The sequence below is a fragment of the Apodemus sylvaticus genome, chromosome 18, assembly GCF_947179515.1.
Source record: "Apodemus sylvaticus chromosome 18, mApoSyl1.1, whole genome shotgun sequence".
In the NCBI taxonomy this organism is placed as follows: domain Eukaryota; kingdom Metazoa; phylum Chordata; class Mammalia; order Rodentia; family Muridae; genus Apodemus; species Apodemus sylvaticus.
This window is the reverse complement of record NC_067489.1, coordinates 14,161,900-14,176,069: the sequence shown is the minus strand read 5'-3', so window position 1 is coordinate 14,176,069 and position 14,170 is coordinate 14,161,900. Positions and strand designations below refer to the sequence as shown.

The window sequence follows — 14,170 nt, the reverse complement described above, 5'->3', positions numbered from 1 at the left end:
TCTCCCACTCAGCATTCCTCACTTTGCTGTAGCTTTGTTTCTATTAGTGCGACCCCATAAGATTCCCCTTCCATGTTAGCATGTCTAAACAAGACCCAAAGCAGCACAACAGCTGTGTTTGATTTTTTTTATTTTCCTTTACAATTTAATAAATTTTGATGACTGCACATGGAGCAAGGTTGCTTGCTTGTTCAGAGGGATCACAGCAATGGTGTTTTCCTGACAGTGTGTAGTCTTTGGTATTAAGTGGAATCACTTGTATGATGTCTCTGTAAAACCAGCAAGACTGCATTTATGCACCCATCGTTTTCAGGATTGTTGGTAACTTGGCCATACTTTCCCCAACTAGCCTTGCCTCCTTGTGTCACAAGGTCCAACTCGCTCATATTCACTTCAGTAACTGCTTTTGGTGATCACACCCTGGGTTATATATAATGAGATCATGGATTCTTGTTAACGCCAAGTATAGGGAGGCAAGAGGTGGTTTTCAGCTCAGGGTGTATGACATGGGCTGTTTTGAAATGTAGTCCCATTGTCCTAATGAACCTTTCATATTTAGGTGGTTTTCTTGTAAAGTCATCACCAACAATGGAGACTTTAGTAACCCCTCTCTTTCATGCCTTCTTTTTTTCTTTTTCCTGTTCGAATAACTTTCAATACTTCTGTTTCTCCTTGGGCTCGAACTTTGGATAAAGGGACCTCAGATTTTCCTGCCTTCCCCCCCCCCTGTTACTGCTTAATCATGTTGGAAAGTACTTTTGCTCTGTACTGCTTCTCTCTGTCCAGCAGATAGGTGGGGACTGCTTCCTGTGGAGTCTTCTCATCATCCTTCTGCTTGGTGTTTCTCTTTTCGTGCTTCTTAATAGTCTTTTTCATTTGTATTTTCTTGGTGTGGTGCTGTTTATGGTAGAGCTTAGACTTCAGGCCAGTATTTTTTTCTTCTTTGAACATTCATGGGCCTCCTGACCTTTTTTCTTTCTCTTTTCCTCATGGTAGTCCAATCAACATCCATACCGCTTGCGGGGCAATTCAATAAATTCATTTTGTGACATGATGACAGTCTTGGAGCAGTGGTCCACAACCTCTCGGGGTCCACAAACTGCTTAATTTCTGGTTGTTACTGGCTCACAAGCACAGAGGGAGGGTCTATGTCATGAAGGCCACTTGATGATCTGGCTAATTTCTATACAGTGAACATTTCTGCAGGTCTCCTTCATTGTGTCTGTTGGTATTTGCATTTAAACTCCCAATTTCTTAGAGACTGTGCTGTGAATACTAGAAAGGATTCATAGCAAATGAATACTAGAGAGGCTTATTTGGTTTATCATTCATTTCTTATGACATTCAAACCATGAATTTATGTCAGACCAGTATCAACTGCTGTAAAAAGAAAATGTACCTCTTCTTGATAATGCCTCAAAGGTTCCAGAGATGTCTTCTATCTCAGGCTATGCTCTGTGCTCATCTGAGGACCTAGGATATTCTTAGTGGCCAAGTTTGGGTCATTTTGGAGTTATGAAAATGTTTACTGTCTGACCCTTGAATGCTGTGCAAATGGCGGAAAGGTGAAGTAGAGACTCGTCATCAGATTACTGGAGTCTTTATTTAAAGTTTGTAGCCCTATTGAAGTTATCCTTCAAAAATGGGGATAACATTTTTGTAAACATAATTCAATATGTTTTAGGTGGTGATAGGCATTTAAGACAAACTCTTTTGTAATGAACTTACTTGGTTATTGGAATTTAAGATACATTTTCATGGTGAAATTTCTGTTAGTTTTTTTTTTTTTTTAAATTCTGGGCATTTCAGGTATGCAAAGATTATAACTATTTTCTAGGCTAGGTGGCCACAGACTGAATTAGTGAACTAACAGTGTGAAATAGTCCAACTAGTCAGTGGTTTATTTTATGTCCTGCTAAGCCTACCTTATCTGTAAAATAAACAAAAAAAGATAGTGCTTCTCTTTTTTCCCTTTTCTTTTTTCTTTCTTTCTTTCTTTTTTTTTTTTTTTTGTTTTTGTTTTTTTGAGACAGGGTTTCTCTGTGTAGTCCTGGCTGTCCTGGAACTCATTCTGTAGACCAGGTTGGCCTCAAACTGAACTCAGAAATCCACCTGCCTCTGCCTCCCAAGTGCTGGGATTAAAGGTGTACGCCACCACTGCCCGCAGTGCTTCTCATGTTTGAGAAGATTGACAAGATGTGTAGTACTAAGACCTTTTAAGTCTTGCACCATGTGCGGTGTTGGTGATTCAAAGGCTGTTAGTCTTGATAGGGAGTTGGTAGTGAGAAATTCAGGTTATAAAGGAATTACATTTTCCTTGCCCAGAAGGAAATTACCTTCCGTTGCAGAAATACAAATGAGACTGACTCTTAGAACAGACTCCGGAGCTGGAATAAACCTGTGTCTCTTGCTTGTGTGCGTGTGGTCATGTTAATGACAGAAATATTAAACCCAAGAGTCTGCATCCAGAAATTGTGATGGCTTGGAGAGCCCCTGGTGTCTGTGCTTCCTTGATTCTATATAGAAGCTGTGACTCCTGGTCCTCTTCCTGTGGTCCCCAGAATGTTATCTTTGTAGCCATCCTGTGAGTCTGACTACTTGGTAAGACAAAAAGACACTCTGTCACTTTGCACACAGCTTTGAGTTTTCCAAAGCTAACATACTCTCCTGCCAACTCAACTTCCTGCTCTGAGCGGTCGCTGGCTCCTCAGTGGGAGGTCCCCTTTCCTTCCTGTTGCATGGTGTCCTGTTACCTCTTTGCTCCCAGGCTTCCTGGCTATTAGGAACACTTCTTACTCTATTTCCTTTGAGTTGTGCTATAGAGAAATGCGCAAAGCTGATGTTGTAAGCAAAGGTTTAACCAACTGAATACACAGGATAGAGGCTGTCAGAAATAACCTGCGAAAAATATAATTATCAAAGCAAATGTATGGACAGAGGTCGAGTCTCAAGTTTGCTATCATACTGTGGCATTTGGTCCTTTCTCTGAGAACACCATTAGCAGAAATCCCTTCTAGAAATTTTTGTGCGGAGCACATCGATAGCAGTGGAGGCAGGATGTCATCACCAGTTAGCATTAGTCTGTGCATATTGATTGGTGGGTTGTAACAAAATTAATTAGTTGCTGAGGCATAGGCTTGTCAAATCATGTTAAATGATTTTATCTCCAATACAGAGAGCTAAATGAATTCATTGGATTTGAGATGCAATCCCATAATTAGTAATATTAAATTAAGGCTTTATGTCAAAGCAGGGGTTGCTATATATCTTTTGAAGTACTTCTTTTTTCCCCCCAAGAGACTATCTGGAAACAAATATAGCTTTGGTGCATATGCATCTATGTCTCCATGTCAGGGATTTAAAAAGTCAACTGATTAGAAGAGTCAAGAAACACTGTAATTGTGTCCTTGAGTTTGCTTCTGAGGATGTGCAAGCTCTTTTTAAACCATTAGACAGGAAGAATCCTAAAGTGGTCTGGAAGTGCAGTGAAGAGTGTCTCTCTTCAGAAGATGAGAGCCTCTCAGTTTCATTCATTGGAGATATTACCTTCCATGTGAGATCTGCAAAACAGGTCCAGGAGTGAGAAAACGCCACATAGCCCGGTCATGACTCAAGCGCCCAGGCTCTGGTAGTATGGGGTCTCAGGCAAGGTGGCAGCACAGCCCTGGAGTCCATAATAGTGTGTACATGTGTGTGCATGTGTATATCTGTGTGTTTATCTCTTCTTGTATGTGTGTACATGTGTGTACATGTGTGTATGTGTGTGTGTTTGTGTGTGTGTGTGTGGGGTGAACTGGTAGAAAACCTTAGATGTCATTTTTCAGAAGCAATCACCCTGAGTATTCATCTTGAGAGGTCAGAGAAACAGGGTCTTTTACTGGTCTGGGCTTAGTGGCAGACTGGATGCCTATGGAGTCTAAACACACACACACACACACACACACACACACACTACATGTAAATGCACATATAGCAATAGTAGTGATGATAATGATGATAATGATAATAGACTGTCCATGTAATGATGTTTATGTGATGATGAACATGTAGGAGGTGCCACAGCATTCCATCACTGAGCTGGGCACACAGCACACCCAGCAGTGTAATGCAGTTCAAGTCCAGAGGTTTAAGACCTATGGGACTCTACAACCCAGGGGCCAGAGATCCAAAGGCAAAAATCTCCTGTGTCTGAGATCAACAGAAGATATCCTCTGAGTCTCATTATTATTATTATTATTATTATTATTATTATTATTATTATTTTCCTTCTGAGGACAGGTTATGCTAGCAGGTATGAATGAATGAGTAATGGAGATGCTGAGATGTTGACAGTAGTTTGGGGAAAGGTCATGCCCTTCAACAAGGAGTGTGGTCAGGTTAATGACTCCAAATAAAAATTGTGTGAGTTCTCTCCTTTCCCTTCTCATCATAGGTTCTAGATTCTGAGACTCAGAAATGCTGCTGTCTGGGATGGAAACCCTAATCATCCCTTGCTCAGGAGGACAAAGCAAAGGCATTGACCCATGAGGTTAGAGGTTACCATTGGATGGTCAAGTCTAAGCGCTCAAGAGATGACACATAGCTCGCTTTGCTTTACCTTGCATTTTATTCTTTCCCGAATGATCTTCATTCGCTGGTACCACACAGCCACCAGCAGATACTGTGGGCTTTCCCAGAGGAGAGACGGTTTCTGTTCCAGTGTCTCTGGCAATCTCAGGTTGACTGTAATTGATCAACTTTACATCTTCCCACTGGCAGCAGCTGGTAGGGAGCACTGCAGTCAAACCACTTTAATCCATAGCAAGGGAGAGGAAAGTGGGGCTGGGATGGTTAACACACATCATTTTTCTTAGCCAAGGGATGCCCAGATACTGTGGCTAGGGTGCTTATGAAGGTGATTCTTGTACCTAAATAGCTTGAATTGGTATAGTCGTCTTCTGTTGCGATGTGGAGAATGGTTGACTGTAATCTGACTGAACTAGAGAAGTCAGAAGTCATCTTCCCTCTCTCTCAGAGATTAAGAGAGCCTCACCTTTGGATCTCTGGCCCCTGGGATCTAGACTGTTGATTACCATATGTCTTAAGCCTTTAGACTTGAACTGCATTGTACTGCTGGGTGTGCTGTGTGTCCAGTCAGGATGCATGCTGTGGGACCGCCTATCCTATACCATCACATGAGCTGAGTCTCATGTCATGTCTTAAGTGTTTGCATGTAGACGAAGGACTCTGTTTTCCTGGAGAGCCCTGGTCAATATAGGGAGTTTCCCAGAAGAAAGTCATACAGGGACATAAAGGAGGGTCACCACTACTTGAAAACTATAGGCATGCAAGTGGAAACATAGCCACAGAAACGATTACAAGTGCATATTACAGGAAGGTGGAAAGAGAAAGCATCGCAGTCCTAAGTTATCGCTGATTAATTTTAATTGCCTAAATACAAAAAGAAAAGACAAACAGGGCAGGCAGGGTGATATTTAAGTACTTGAACTAGAAATCCATCTCATGTGAGTTGGCAGAATCACCAAGAATAGTAGCGTTGCGGGGAGACTTTCAGAGGAGAGGGAGTGTAATTCTTAACACAAAACGGAGAGTATTCATTCTGATTAAACAGCAAACACTGCTGTTTGGATGCTGGGACTGCAACCTTGAGCATCTGCCATCAACGAGTTCCCTGCCCTGCCGCCTGTATCAATGGCAACCTCTTTGTTTGAAATGGTAATACACTTTGCCCTGGATGTTTCTAATAATGGAGTTTAAATTGGTGGCTACAGATGCTGTAATTTTCAGATGCTGTTATCCTTGCATGGAAAGTTGAAGACTCCATCCGAGACACATTTTCAAATCTCTGCAGGAAGGTGGCGAAGAAGACCACAGATGCCCTGATTTTACTCTGGCTCCCACTCCACCCCCTTCCCGCTCGCTCGGGATATTCACCACACCGCTGAGAGAGTAGTCTTTCTCTAACAGCAATCCAATCACGGTTTCCCTGCTTCAGATCACCTGATGGCTCAGGGTAAAGTCTGGACTGATGGCTCAGGGTAAAGTCTGGAATCCTAAGTGGGAGGAGTTAACAGCTTTCTTTTCTTGGCTCTGGCTTCCCCTGCTCCTACCTTCCCTGCAGACACAAGGTTGCCTTCTGTGTCCCTAGCAGTTCACCTGCATGTGCCTCTGAGCTTTGCTGGTGCTCTTCCTCCACCCTATATGTCCCTTCCCTATTGTTTGAACCTTAATCGGTTCTGGTTGGGTTGGGGACCCTGGTTCTTCTAAAGCCTTCTTGTACCTCAACAGAGTCTGTTTGTTTCACTCTGTGCTCCTGAAGGGCTTGCGTACCTCCCACACAACTGTGAGCTCTTTACACTGATTTTTTTTTAAAAAAGGATGATTTATTTATTACTATTTTATGAGTATGAATGCTTGCCTGGGTGTGTGCCATGTGCACCCTGTGTGTGCCTGCTGCCTGTAGATCCCTCGGAGCTAGACTCCAGATGATTGTGAGCTGCCATGTATGTTCAACCCAGGCTCTCTTGGCAAGAGCCGTCAGCGCTCTAAAGCTGCTGATCCATCTTTCCCGTTCCTGCACTGACAGTTATGTCTCAGGTGCTGGCACAATACTAGGCATCTACTGGCCACTCAGTGCATTCACAGGATTCGTGAACTTAAGGAAAACCAACACCTCCAAATATGAGTTCTCTGCATGCCAAGCAGCTGGTCAGAGACAATTTGAAACACAGAAGTTGTTATTGTAGAAACATGGACTTGGGAGGGTAGTTCTAGAGCTTAGGGTTTATCTGTCAGAACCACTTTTACCTAAGAAAGGATTATAGGATTCCACTGTCTGTAGGTCATGTGATTTCTTATAGGTTGCAAACTGAGGAGAGAACTCTGAATTAAACACCCGTGAAAAGGGCAAGAAGCCTGTGACTGTGATCCCAGCCTAGGGAGTCCTGTGTTTCTGGGTAGCTTGGGCTACATGGCAAAACCCTGTCTTAAAACAAGGCAAAAGCAAACAACCAGACCCAGAAAGCCATCCCATCGATTCTCCCCAGACACCCCATCTGTGAGGCTGCAACTGTGTGCTGCCCTGATGATGTCATTCTGAACACATATGACAAAGGGCTCCTCTGGGGCCTGTGATGGCTTCTGCCTGTCACTGAGGTTGCCATGGGATGTCTGGGACGAAAGCATTGCGTTCCTTGCTAGAAGCTCAGGCGTGTGACCTGCTGCTCTCTGTTTTCTAGAAACAGAGAGATTGTTAGCCTGTTATCTGCCCTTAAGTGTAGTAAGGGATGGGTTCAAGTTTGGAAATTCGTAGGAAGGGCCTAAAGCACCCCAGAGTATGGACTGTGATGATATGCAGGGGAGGATTCCTAGAGGAGATGAACCACCAAGGATTTTTTTTTTTTAAACTCTTGAGACTCTGCAAAATCAAATCTTGCACACTTTCCCCTTCTGGGAGGAACTACTGGGGGATTCTGTGGGAACTTTTTTAGAATCTGTTGCTATGACCTTGGATGAGATTTCCTCTAAAATCACTAAATACAAAGTACACCAGAAGGTTGGTACCATCTCTCAGTTTTACAGAGAACTCTAGTAAGAATTTCTAGGTTCAGGTTTGGAGCACTCAGAATAATTTGATACCCTCTGGACAGTGTGCGGGTATGAATTGGTTTGTGCTGATAAGGTTGTATGAATTCAAAACAAAGTTATTGTGAAAGCTAAAGAAAGGCCCAGTCATGTGCCCTTGCAGATGGTGGTGCTGTGATAACAGAAATTTTAAAGTGTCAGGTGGACGTTTAGTCTGGCCAATGGCCTTGACGATGGTAGAAGGTTTTCATTCTGACCGCTCTTACTCCATTTCCATTCCAACTCACAGAGTGAGCAAACAAGATGTCCATAATTTTTGCACTTCTTTCAAGCAAATAACTGCTGCTGTGTGTCCTTTACACCGATGTGATGGATCAGAGAGCCCTGGTCACCCTATCAGGGCCACTGCACATTCTGTGCCCTTGGTTAAGATGCTTTACCTGCGCACTTCAAGCTCTAGGGACGCTCCCTGGCCGTGGCTGTCATCATAGGTAGATGAACTAAGATACGTATGCAAACTTTTAGAGTAGCGCATGGCCCGTGATAAGCACTGAATATTTGAAATGGTTATTCCAGAACTCTGAGGATCAGCTGATCTTTCCCATGTCAACCAGTGACTGGGAAAGGACAGTAAAGGCCCGCCTTTTCTCCCATATAGACAGGAAAGAGTTAGTTGTAATCTCTCTGTAGGCTCAACAGGAACTGGTGCATGTTTGCAGGATAGCTGGTGTGGCCAGAAAGACTCTCAGTTGCTGTGTGTTGTGTGCTATGGATTCTGGATGGGAACCTTCTTTCCAGGAGGAAGGTTGGAGGCTCATACAACATAAAGGACTTACAAGGCTCCATCCCAAACTCGGGGTGGGGGGAGGGGAAGGGAGGACTTTTCAGTGGAGCTGCCTATGAGTTGTACAGTGAACATCAAGAGTAGAGCTTTTGTGACTTGTCACTCATGCTGGGGGTGGGCTCTTGAGTATTGTAGTTTCTTGAGAGTTTTTTTTATGTTTCTCATCTGACAAACTACTTGGATGGAATTGGTGAGCAATGCTCTGTCTGGCGTGAGTAGATACGGTGTATCATACAAGTTAAACAACAATGTGATAAATATTTCCATATAGACTCAGTAATGGAGAACAGAAAATTTACCTGTGCCAAACTACTCCTTAATTGATAAATATTTTTTAAATGATAGCTCTGCCTAATTATAAGGGAAATGGATATCTATGGTGAAAAAGTTGGGGAACACAAAAGAATATTAAAATGTCAAAACATGCATGTTAACCTCAAACACGAGCTGTGGCTTTTCAGTAAACTGATGTACTTCGTGCATTCAAATGCATGTGTGCCTTTTTCAGTCCATCTATACTACATCCTAGATGGGAAGGGATAAAGCCCTGGTGTCCCATTCCTCATGGGTTCTTATTTCTCCCAAGGGTGTATCAAAATGGCTAAAGAGGAAAGCTGTTTCATCCCCCCAAATATGGTTACTTTAAAATGGAGGAAGGTAGAGGAGGGGGAGAAATATAGAACCTGAACTTAGAGGACATGGGATGGGGGCTGGTAACTGATCCGAAGCTGAAAGTGGACCTCTCCCTTTGAAAGGCACAGCTGCTCTGCTGGATTCACACTGGGCTGGGCATCCTGGGATGGGATGGGTATTCTGTATAGACACAGCAAACATCAGGGACAAGACACACCCAATTAAAGGACTGTGAGGAGACAGAGTGAGTCAGCTAGCCAGAAAGCCCAGAGCAAGGAGGGCCAGTGAGCTCGCCATTCAGGTCACTTGCTGACATCTTCACAAGGCCACGCTGAACACCTCAATACCTGCCACTCTTTTTTTTTTTTTTTTTATATAATGAGAGGATAATTCTTGGGATACTTCACTCTTTGTTGTAGAAGGAGGTAGGAAGGAGGCTTCTTTTATAGCAAGCCTACCTGTCACACTACAGATTTTTTAATACATAGTAAGACTTGTTCTTGACAGGCTTGCCTAGTTTAATGAGCAGCTTGACAGAGGACTTGACTCGGAGTCTCCATAAGCAGCCTCACAATGGCTGTGCCCCAGGGTGGACAGGGGTAAAGTGGGAGCACCTGGCTTGTAGCATTTGCTTGTCTTTTTTAAGACAATGTGAAAAGAAAAAAGCCTATATTTTAGCTCATTGGTGTTCTAGAACCTTGTAAAATCATAGAAACTTACCTTGTACCCGGAATATTATGAGGTGCTCTGTAGAGTCAGTGGCCTTTGAGCTGAAGGGCTACAGCGCGCATCATTAGGGTGGCTTGAGAAGAAATAAAAAAATCACTAAAAGATGCCTGAGTGAGGCATCCCCACCATAACATCAACACTGAAAACCATCTGTGTTCAGTATAGAACATAAATGCTTTAAAAATTCCCTGCAATGATAGTTCTATTCATGCCACTGCTCCTCAAGGGGGTAAATGCCTTCATTAGTTTCTGAAGAGAAAAATGTCCCTCCTGGGTATTACCTTGCTATGAGACCTACTTCTCCTCATGGTAATTGAAGAAGTCACAGCATGTTCCGAAAAAATTAAAGCTTGTGTAGGAAGAAATTATGTTTTATTCCCCCATCTCTCTCTCTCTCTCTCTCTCTCTCTCTCTCTCTCTCTCTCTCTCTCTCTTGTATGTGTGTGTGTGTGTAGGTACTACTGAGATATTCCTTGCAGATTTCTTTACAGGGGAACAACACTTTTACTCTCTCACAAATGTTTAATCTTTAATTCTTAGTAATTAAATTTGTTCCTTGACAATTTCACACATGTATATAATGTAGTCTGATAGCTTTCAACTCCCTCTCATTCTTGTCACCCCCCACTCTCCCTGTAAGTTTCTTACCTCCATTTATGTCTATTTGTTTTGTTTTATGACCTACTGACTCTAACCAGAGCTGTGTGTCCCTGAGTTTGGAAGTTTCCATGAAGCCTGATGGTCTCAGCAGTCAGTGTACAACTGAAGACATGGACTCCCCTTATCTAGAATCTGTCAGTAGCCTACAATTTACCAGGCAAGAAGCCCCACAAGCCCCTCCATGGTGCATGACTTACTGTTGACATGGTTGACCTTGTGCAGACCTGTGCAGGTATTTGCCCGACTGTGAGTTCATAATGTAAATGGATGCCTTGTCCAGATGGCCTTTGTCAGTCTTCCTCCCTATATTTAACCCTTATGTTCTCTCTGATGTTCTCTGAGCCTTAGAAGGGACGTGTGTAGGGCTGAGCATTCTACCACTATTTATCCTAGGCATCTTAAGCAGCCATGACTTTCTGTATTCCCTGTTGCTCACTGCAAAGAGACACTTCCATGAGACCAGCAATTGGCTATGGGCCTAAACATAGTCAGAAAGCATTGGACACCATATTAAGTTAGCTAAGCAAGAGTTGGTTCCTCCTAGGACCTGTGAGTTTCCTAGCAGTAAGTTTTTGTTCTAGTTCACAGTGATGGATTTCCTCTTGTAGAGTGGACCTCACATCCAATCAGAGAGCACTTGTTTCCTCCTATAGCAATCAGGCCACTATTGACAAACATACTTAAGTAGCCTCTTGGATGGCGTTTATAGGAACCCTTGATTTGGGGTGTCTGTTGGTCAGATGTTCTATTTATTTTAGTGCGTGGTATTTAATATTTCTGTGTGTATGAGAATCAACCTATGTACCTTGCAAATGTTGGAGTTTCTTTGGCAATGTAGAGGAAAAATAAGTCTAGGGACAGCTTTGATATGGATAAAATTATGTAACTCAATCCTTGTTAACATACTTAGAACTCTCTGGGAGACTACTTTATGAATCCATGATATTTTGAATAAAGACTAATCTTTTGTGTAGTTATGTGTTGTATGCGTTGTGTGTGTGCATGTGGTGTGTGTGTGTATGTGTGTGTGTGCAGAGATCAGAGAAGAGATAGTTTCTCTCACTGAAATTGGATCATACCATTGTTTGGCTATTCTTGTGACCAGTAAGCTCCAGAGATTCTCTTACCTTTCCCCCTCTTCCAGGCTTATAGACATACAATGACCATACTTGACCTTTATGTGGGTTCTGAGGATTAAAAACTTAGGTCCTTATGATTGTGTACCTAAGTGTATACATTGAACCATATACCTAGCCCAAGATTGAATTTTACACAATGACTTAAAATAGCTAGAGAGTTCAGTGTCCATAGTAAACACTGTGGGCTGGTATCCTTGTGGTATAGAGGACAATCCATTTCATCAATATGTAATCCAACATATTGATGAAATCCTATGCCTGCAGGAATAGTGGACTGCTGAGTGTAGACAGGGTATCAATAACAGAGAGCTATTTCCTTTAGCTTATAGCTTTCAGGAGATGTGATCATCTATATTAGTGACCGACCATTGGACAAGCTCTGGAATCACTGAAAGACAAGAGTCTGGGCCTCTCTGTGAGGTAGTTTCTGGAATAGGTTAATTGAAGTATGAAGATCCACTTTGAGTGTGAATGGCACCATTCCATGGACTGAAGACCTGGACTTTATAAAGAGGAGAGAGCCAGCTAATCATCACCATTCACTCCTTGCTTTGCCCCAAGCTTTTGCCACCATGCCTTCCCTACTGTCATGGACCAGTCTCTGGAACTGAGGGCCGGAAGAAACCCTTCCTTCCTTAGGTGAGATTTGTTGGTGCTTATATAACAGGGAACTGGTATAGTAGATATTTCCAGTCAAGTCATCAAGGTTTACTAAACATCACATACAAAGATTTTTTTCATCATCTGGTTCTTGGTAGGGTGACAGTCTGTCCAGAATGATCTCAGGCTAAGTCATACATGGTAGCCACGGCCAGGAATCTGTAGCAAGGATGCTGTAGAAGCTTACACTGAAAAGTCTTTGAGAAGAGCAAAGGCCAATACCCAGTCTAGCTAGAAGGTTGTTGCAACCAGTAGGTAGTTTGTCATGCTTAGAGGGGCACAGTAGCTTCTCACTATTTGGTTACTGTCCACAGATAATGCAGTTAACCTGGTCCAGGTGAGATTAACCCTGGTAAAACCCGTATTTATCAAAATGTTTTATGGGTGCCTTAGCTCATTGTTTTCTTTGTTCTCTGTACTACAGGGAACATTAGCTTTCTGACTAGGTCATTTTGCAAGTTTTTTTATTTGTGTGTGTGTGTGTGTGTGTGTGTGTGTGTGAGTGAGTGATAGGACCAGAGCTTTATAGATTGCCTCTGGTGACACTAGCTACTGCACATTCTCCATTTGGAAATTAAGCTGCCTATGGGTTTATATCCAATTCATAGAATCCCAGGCTGAGGCAGAAGCTCTGCCTAATGGGAAGAACTCGGTGTAAGGGTCCATTTCTATAAACAGGTCACTTGGAAAGCTGCTTATTGACTGAATGGTTAGTTACGGCCACATAAAACCTGACTGTGGTAAGCATTCTCTCTTTCTGTCATTTGAGCACCTGCAGGAAGAAGAACATTTGCTATGTTGAAAGAAATGCGTACATTATCTTCAAGGGAACAAGAGGAAAACAGTGGAAGCAGTATTGATTATGCCCCATAACTTTCCCTTACTCTTGGAGAATGTTTCACAGGCCATCAACTGAATTAGCTCCGGGTGATTGATGGGGGGAACCATCTAGGTCAGACGTGTAGGTTTCATTTTCTAGATCAAAGGTCAACTTTACTAGGTGGTAAAAGGGAATGTGATTAACCTACCATTTCATAAAGAAAATAACACATGCCAAATCAAGGCATTTCTGACTCCTGCTATGCTGTGATTGGTGAAAGAGGGCTGACATACTCCTGGCTTCTTTTACAAAATGATTTCATTCTCAGGTGTAAAATACATATGCTTCAAAACAATAGCCATTCATATAGGCCCTCACTCAAATACACATCAGTAAACCTGTGCAGTCACACGTACCTCACGAAAAGAGAATTCTGTGATATTGCTGATTTTGGAAACTCGGGGTTGTACCTACAAAAGTGATTTCATGGGATAAAATTTCCAGAGGATGCAAAACCAGGCATGCTTTCTAAGCTAAAGGCAGCTTTCCCCCCCCCCTTTAAAAGTTACTTTCAAGCTTACCGTGGTAGTTCACTACTGCAATCTCAGCATTTAGAAATCTGAGGCAGGAGGATTAGTGTGAGTTGTATGCCAGTGTGGACTGAGACCCTGTTTCAGTGCTCTACCCAGCCCCTAACAAACAAACAATTCCTTTTGAAAAGTTAGCATTACGTGTTATTCTTTCTGCTTCTTTGTATAATACAGTTGAGCATTAAGGGGGTAAATGACTCTTTTTTTTTTAGCAAAATGCCCATGGGACATTTAGCCGAATTTCCCAAATTTTGATTTCCTGTATTCACTTCTAGGCTGGAAACACCATCTTTCTGGTATTCAGGCTGCAAAGCTCCACAGCCACTTCCTTCTGTCCACAGCTACCCCTAGCCTCTCACCTCCTACCTCCCTCAATCATCACACATCCATCATTCAGGAGTCCCCAGCTTTTGTTCCCTCATGGTGGCCCTGGCCTTCTGCTGAGCACCTTCTGCCAGTGTCTGCCCCACTTGAAGGCCATGCCAGGTTCTGCTCATGGGTAGTAATGTTT

At 42.8% G+C, this 14,170-nt stretch overlaps 1 pseudogene; it reads right to left on the bottom strand.

The window, feature by feature from the left end:
• Window positions 1-292: 292 nt before the first annotated feature.
• On the bottom strand, window positions 293-1,052 carry LOC127668963 (ribosome biogenesis protein NSA2 homolog; annotated as a pseudogene).
• Window positions 1,053-14,170: the final 13,118 nt, after the last annotated feature.